The sequence below is a fragment of the Arachis ipaensis genome, chromosome B03 (assembly GCF_000816755.2).
Source record: "Arachis ipaensis cultivar K30076 chromosome B03, Araip1.1, whole genome shotgun sequence".
Classification (NCBI taxonomy): domain Eukaryota; kingdom Viridiplantae; phylum Streptophyta; class Magnoliopsida; order Fabales; family Fabaceae; genus Arachis; species Arachis ipaensis.
In genome coordinates this window covers 1280930-1289273 of record NC_029787.2, presented here as the reverse complement: position 1 = coordinate 1289273, position 8344 = coordinate 1280930, and the positions used below count along the sequence as shown (strand labels likewise).

The window sequence follows — 8344 nt, the reverse complement described above, 5'->3', positions numbered from 1 at the left end:
AGTATCTCTATTGAATTAATCATAAAGGTTAATAAAATATAATGACATAAATTTTACCTAATTGTAGCAAATATCTCCATTGAAAATATTTGTTAATTATTACCGTGTATAGTTAGTGTATGTGTGTGTATATATATATATAAGGATTAATAGTGAATTGTTATAATTATTTATCATCTAGAAAATTCGTACCTCAGATATAGATCTTCTTCTGTTTATTATTTTCATACCTAAGGGCTACTAACTACAATTCTATCAACAGTATTACCTATGGTAGATTATGTAATGAAAAAGTTTGAAAAATAAAGACAAGAATTATAAGGTTATGGAAAGTCACATCCAAATTTGATAAGAACAAGACGACTTACATAGAAATGGTTCTCATTGATGATAAGGTAAGTTGATTATTTTCCATGATTCTTTCAAGTGATGCTAGGTCCATTTTATAAATATTTTTTGTTCATATTTTAAGTTTATTTGATAAGTAAACCTTTGCACGAATCAAAGACACTGCGATTTTATAGATTTATAAGTGCTAATAGCCTTTATATTTAATTTGTTTTATAGTGTGATAATAGCCAATATATTTGTTAGTGGATTTAACTATTACTATATTATTTATTATCACATTCAGTATATATGTCTGATTTATTAAAAAAAGTAAATTATTAAAATCGATTAATAACTATTTTATAGTTAATCCAATTAACACTAGATTAAAACAAACAAACAATACATATTATATTTTTTTATATTAATCAAATTATTATAATTTAAATTAATTTTAAAAAATAATTTAAAATTATAATTTCAATCTTATCACCGTGCCATGCGCGAGTAATTACACTTGTTTTTTTTTATTACATAGCATAGGTACAGATACAATAGAGAAAAGTGCTGGTAAGTAGAAGTTGAAACTGTGAAAGATGAGTATTTATTAGAGTGCTAAATTGGGACATGGAAACGCGTATTTTAAGCTATGTAAATTGGGTTGGGTTGATGATTTATTAATGAAAGGCATAAATATTGTAATGTAAATAAATATGTTTGGGCCAGTTTTGAGAAAAACAAGAAGAAATGTAATGGGAACAATCAAAGCTAAAGTCACTACTTTTAAAAGAGTTGAGTGTCCGTTGTCATCAATTTTTCAACCCCACATTTCACCCTACTCTTTCCTAATTATTCTTCTCATTTTTTTGGTCATTTTGGAACCTAGATAAACATACTATTCAATATAGAGATACTAGTAGGGCTGTGTTTTTTCTCCTCCTTATTATCCAACCAAAGACACTAGTGTGTTTTGGCACTAAAATTCAAAATGGTCCATGAGATTTGGATCGTGTTTTAATTTAGGTCTTTTAAATTTTAATTTATTTAAATTAGACTTAAATTTAAATTATTGATAGGCTTTTTTATTTAAATAAATTAATAGAAGAACCAAATTACTCGATTCCTCTAAATAGATTTTAAAAACGTGATTTTTCTAAATCATATAATATATAAATCGTACTAGACTTTTGTGTTTTAAATAATAGAGAAAAAAATAAATAGGTCCCTCACCTTTTGCCCTGCAGATATTTTCGTCCTTGAGTATTTGAAAATACTTTTAAATCCCAGACCTTCACAAATCTTGGACAGATGAGTCCCTCCATCCGATTGCCTCCGTCAGACCCAACAGAAAAGTCTGACGTGGCTCCGTTCTGATGACGTGGCATGACGGATTAACATGTGGACTGCTGACTAGAAGAGTACTTTAAAAAATTGGACAAATAAGTCCCTGTACCTAAAAAAAATTCAAAGACTGGAAACGAAACATTTAGATTTAGAACATTGAAGAACATAGTGTGCAGGTTCGTCGATCTTCCTTTGTCTATACTTCTCAACCATGAAACATATTAATCATCAAAGCCTGTCATCACTCATAAGTCATAATGAAACAAATTAGGGACGAAAGTAAACAAGCAACCTGAACTTTTGAGTTGTGGTTGCATTTGAAATAGATGAGGAAACAACAAGATCCCCATTTCGGATTGAAACAGCATTCTCCGGGTTAAGGTTAGTATCCGGAATAACTGAGATTTGTGCCTCAGCCTGCATTTTTTCACCCTAGTATATGCTCATTCTATGGTATTCAAATGCACTAAAGATACAAGATTTAGTTCCTTGTGATCAACAACAAAAATCAATTCTTTTCCCTGAGAATAAAAAATATGCCTCAGCTGCAACTCACTCGAATAACTTGTGGATCATAATTTTTTTTTAATTCAGGTACACAGCCAAAATTCACAATGTAGCTTATAGGCACAGAAAAAAACTACTAGCATCAGTCTTATTCCCAGTGGCCCACTTCACCTTCTTGTAACCTAATTTTCCAATCAATGGCGCATACAGCTTTTCAAGGTCCACCCCTTTGCTGAAGAATCTGTCAATCCACAAGTACCCTCCACCTCTCAAAACCCTATCCACATCAAACTGCAAGAACTCCATCATCGTCACCGGAATCCACCGATTCACGGCACGCCCGCACCGCACAAGGTCCACCACTCCGTCGAACATCGGTAGCCGCTGCTGCAGCGGCACGTGAAGTGGCACAAGCCCCCTTAACGCCATCGCCTCGCTGTATGGCGCACTGATGCGCATAGTCGTCGTCACAACTGTCACGTTGCAGAGTTTCATCGTGGCGGTGAATGACCCGGTGCCGCCACCGACGTCGAGGCCCAGCCAAATGACTGACTTTGCGGACTTGGCAATCTGGAAGAGCTGCGAGATTGGGAGATCGAGGTCGGTCTTGTAGGTTGTGAACTTGGACGAATCGAAGGAAGGGTTGAAGCCTATGTTAGGGTTTTGACGGTGGAAGCAATCGAAGGATTTGTGAGGTAATGGTCCCAAATTACAGAAAAAACGGGGAGTGAAGAAGGGAAAGGGCTTGAGGGAGAAGGGATGAGGGTTTGTGCGGCACGGTTCGGGAGAAGTAGCGGCAGCTGGAGAGGGGGTGATTTTGGCGATTGGAGAGTTGAAGAGAGGTGCTAGAGTGAGAGGATGTTGGTGACCACCATTGACATCAGAAGAACAAGGTTCAGTGTCATTGAAGAAGGTCTCATATGAATTTGAGGATGAGGGTAACACATAAATCGACGTCGTTTTGAGCGACAGAGACTTATGTCTCCATTTTTCAAAAGCTCCATCCCACTAATGTGCCACGTGGGAAGCTGTGATGCCAGGTAAGCAGAGGGAGGAGCCACGTCAGCATTTTCCGTTGGATCTGACAGTGGCTTATGGACGGAGGGACTGATCCGTCCAACTTTTAAGGACGCCAGGACTTAAAAGTATTTTCCAATGGTCAGGGACTAAAATGTCCGCGGGGTAAAAAGTTAGGGACTAATTTGTCCTTTTTCTCTAAATAATATATGAATCATGTTACCCTGGGACGATTTATGCATGAAATGCAATGCTCAAAAACACATAAATCGTCCCAGGCTTTTGTGTTTTACAAAATGTATATAAATCGTCCTAAACCACCATGAGTTACATTTTTTTTTATCCTAAAGCTCATTGTCCTAGCATGATTTATGTGTAACTAGTCACCCCTCAAGACCCTAGCACGATTTATGTATTACTATGGTAAGACACATTAGGTTGGGACGATTTACATTAAAAAACACAAAGCTCATGACTATGGAATAATTTATGTGCTAAAAGAGGTCATAAATAAAGGAGAACCATGAATATCGATCCATAGTTAAGTTGAGAGTTTTAGGAAGATGGCTGAGAATGTATTTTTGTAGTTCATTATCAGAGAAAATTGATGAAAAAGTAAGGGTGTAACGTTCAGTAGTAAAAAGTAGGTCAGAGTGTTCGTAAATCCTTCAACGAATTTAGAGGATTTACGAAATAGTATATTATAGAAGTAAATAAAATTACAATAAAAAGTAAATAAAATTCATAGGAATAAAATTAAATAAAAATAAAAAATTTTATACACAACATAAATATAACATGAGTTTTGAGGGGTGACTAGTTACACATAAATCGTGCTAGGGTAATGAGTTTTAGGATAAAAAAATGTAACTCATGGTGGCCTAGGACGATTTATATACATTTTGTAAAACACAAAAGCTTGGAACGATTTATGTATTTTTGAGCATTGCATTTCATGCATAAATCGTCCCAGGATAACATGATTCATATATTATTTAAAACACAAAAGCCTAGGACGTTTTATATATTATATGATTTAAGAAAATCACATTTTTAAAATCCATTTAGGAGAATCGAGTAATTTGATTCTTCTCTTAATTTATTTAAATAAAAAAGCCTTATTGATATAATAAAGGTTAGTTGCAAGATTTATTACTGATAAAAAAATAATTTCAAAAGAAACGAATAATAATTTAATTCTTAAAAAATTATTAAATTCGACAAAAATAATCAACTGTCGAATAATCTTGTTTCTATTAATGAAAATACTGAACTGAATAAGAAAAGAGATGAAATTAAATGACAAACTCATCAATTGATAGTAGTAATATAAATTTTTAGGGTTCATGAGTGGTAATATTAAAAGTCATGGAATGATTTGAAGAGGAAACTAATTTAATTTCTTTATTGAATAATATCTATTCATATAGGTTTGATCTTGCGAATTAATTTATATAATTGGTGACATAGTTAGTGGGTATTTGTGAAAAGAAGAGAGAAATGGTAACGAATACTAATATTGCATTAAAGTAAACTAATTACTCAATAGGTATAGCATCATAATCAATATTAATTATTTGATAGGTACAACCCTAAAAAAGATAACTAGTGCAAGGGACCATATTTTGAATTTTGTACTGCTTCACATACAAGAGATTTTTTTTTTTATTTCTCACGGTATTTTGTCGCAATATGATTAGAGCTGTCGTTAATTAATTAATAAATCACTGCATGTATAAGATGAGATTCGAATTCTCGACACTTACTTAAACAAACTAATGAACTAACTACTTAATCAACCTAATTTAATTATATACAAGAGAATTTTAATATATAATTATGTTCATGTTAGATATGGAAGAATATCTTTCTTAATCCATTTGTGGAATTGATTATGAGCTAAAAGTATGGTGATTAAATTGTTTAATTATAGTAAAGTACAAAGGTTAATGTGGCAACGTGCTTTCCTCTTATTATGCAACCTTATCCTTTTAACACTTCTTTTATGGTTCGATCATTTTTTGAAAAAAATAATGCTAGGGCCAGCAACATTTGTGATTGGTAGCCATTAACTAGCCATCAATGATGATTTGATGGTGTGAAATTGGTATGAGATTTTATCCAATGACTCACCTTTTTCTGTTGGTTACATACTGGCTAAAATGCAATAAAATTACTAGCCCCATAGACTTTTTCTATTGAAAAAACAAAGATGTCACCTTTTTTTTTCATTAAATATCTTTTTAAAGACATGACTTTTATTAAATCCTTAGGTTAGAATTTTACTCCAAATTTCCAATCTATATTTTTTAGAACAAAATTTTGAGCATTGGTTATCAACTTTTTTCTATGTGTGGTTGGAGGGAATACAAGTATATTTTCAGAAATTTTGAGATGGGAATATCTTATTCCCATGTTTGGTTCAAGATTTAAAAAATTATTTCTAGGTATGTTTTATTCTCTAGAATCAAAATCCAACCTATTTCATTCCCATCTCCTCCCTGGTTATCTTTAATTCTAATATAATGGAATGTGTATAATACAGTAAAAAGATCAAAATACCCTTGTTAATTTCACTCCAAGATATTTGATATTAGGAGTATTTTAGTAAATTTAAAAAAATTTGGAGTCAATAATAATTTAACTAAAGATATTTGTTATTAGGGATATTTTAGTAAATTAAAAAAAAATAGAATCAATAATAATTTTAATTAAAGATATTTGATATTAGGAGTATTTTAGTAAATTTAAAAATAAAATAAAAATAATATTTTATTATATTTATATTTATTTAAAAAATTAGAGTCTAAAAAATTTAATTAAAAATATTTTATTTTATTATATTTATATTTTATTATATATATTTACTAAATTTAATCATTAATATTCTAATTAAAAATTATAAGGGCATTTTGGACAAAGTATTCACAATTCCCAAATATATTAAATATGAACCAAACAAAAACTAAAACATTCCTAGACATATTATTAATATTCCATAGATTTTATTTTTACAAACCAAACATAGGAATACTATATACTTGGTAATATTATTCCAAAGAATCATATTCCTAGTAATGATATTCCTAGACATAAAAATTAATCCCTGAACCACACACACCCTAAGAGTACAGTTCATCACTTGCGAAAAATGTCAAACTATCGCTAGTGTTACGATAGGTAACCGGAGATTAATGGGCTGGATTTGGTGGTTGGCCCAATCGTTAGAGGACGGTAGTCTCCGAGCAGGTTCGCACGCTGGAGGCTCCTTCCGACTTGTGTATGTGAATGAATGGGGGTGGTACCTGCAAAGACACTCCAATGTCTAAGTCAGCAAGGGTGTAAGCAGGTTTAGAGAGTATTGGGGCTTAGAGATACCTGAGGAGTGTTAATGTATTTATAGTGGGGAGCCAATAACCACCGTTGGAGTAGTTCCACCTTCTAAGGTGAATAACCGTCCCTTTATCTTAGGGAGGTTGAGATATGGCTCCTGAAAGTGAGTTGAGAGATTTTAGGGGCAGTTATTTTAGTATTATCTGCCAGCTAAACCTCGTTCCCGACTTCCTTAGAGTAAGTCGTGGTAGGAACCGACTTCTAGGGGAAAGTCGATGTAAAATGAGGGCCAATTCCTTGGATTGGGCCTTTCTTTTAGACCTGGACCTAAGCGTTGGGTCAGGGTGTGAACAGTGCCCCTACTCGAGCCCAATCTCTTTCAGGAGTTGGGTTCGAGTATTCTAACTCGGGATTGTAACCGACCTGCAGAGGAACCGACGTGATTTTTCAGAACTGATGTGATTTTTGAATTTTTCCACAGTCGCGTCTAATCAAGCGTCGCGTTTGTTAGGAGTTCGTGTATCCACACGTAGGGATTAATTGCATTGGTAACGGTGCACCCATTAATGACTGCCTCCGTTTTTACCATTATGCCCCTAGCGTGTTTATAAATACTTTCCCTCTCTTTCGTTGTTTCGTTTATGAAAACTTCATATTTGCATACTCTTGTTCTGGAGAAAGCTTCGTTCTTGTCTTTGGTCGACTGCTGCTGTTCCTGTCGCTTCAGAAGTAAAGGTCAGTTCTTCTTTTCTCCTCTTTTACAAATGTTTTCATTTGTATGTTTTTATTTCGGAGGAGTGTTGACCGTAGTTTTAGCAATTCTGCTGGTTTTGGAAACTTCTGCCTCAGACCCTCAGAGACTTTATTTTGATTTCTTTCCTTTTTTCTTTGTAGGATTTGTTGCCCCCTTTCCTTAAAAAAGATGTCTACCTTAGAGTCTTTCATCATGGGTTGACGGTACGGTTCTTAGGGAAGAATCTTGGGTGGATACTGACTATATTATCGATCTCTGCATACGTCATAGGCTTTGTACTTCTGATGAGGATGAGCCGAAATATGAACTGGTTGCCCCGGGTCCGGAAGACCAGGTTTGTTTTGGGAGGGCTTCTGAGGCAGTCCCTCATTTTTTCTATATGTATGAGAGCCTGATTACCCATTTGGGCGTTTTTCTTCCTTTTTTCGACTTTGAGATAGCCATTTTATGTCATTGTCGTGTTGCTCCTACCCAACTTCACCCTAATTCTTGGGGTTTTCTGAAAATTTATCAATTTATCAGCCATGCATTAGACTTTTCAACTTCCTTGAAGATTTTCTTTTTCCTCTTCCATATGACTAAGCCCTTTAGTGGGCAAAATAACAAACAGCAGTTGGTGTCTTTTCGGGCTATACAAGGCCGGAGAGTTTTTACCCTTTTTGACGAATCCTTCCATGATTTTAAAAACTTCTTTTTTAAAGTGCAATCTGTGGAGGGTCACCACCCTTTTTTCTTGGACCAAGATTTTTCTCCTCGCTTTCCCCTATACTGGCTAGAGGCATCTCCTTGTGAAAAATATAGTTTGGATAATTTGGATGAGGTGGAGGCGGCCATTATGGAGTTCCTCCGAGAAGTATGGGGGAGAGCCCCTTACCTGGATACAAAAAGGTTCCTCCAGGGGTCTCCGACCTTTGTCCAGGCTCAACTAGGTAGCTTTTTATTTGTCATATTTTCCGACCTGATGGTCATCAGGGTTGTTTTCTCGGACTTGTTTTACTGACTTTGGCTTCCTAATTGCTTTTATAGAGATGGCGAAGAAGAATTCCAGGGAATCTTACC

At 34.2% G+C, this 8344-nt stretch overlaps 1 pseudogene; it reads right to left on the bottom strand.

Annotated features, from left to right (window-relative positions):
- Positions 2296-7655, bottom strand: LOC107632415 (annotated as a pseudogene).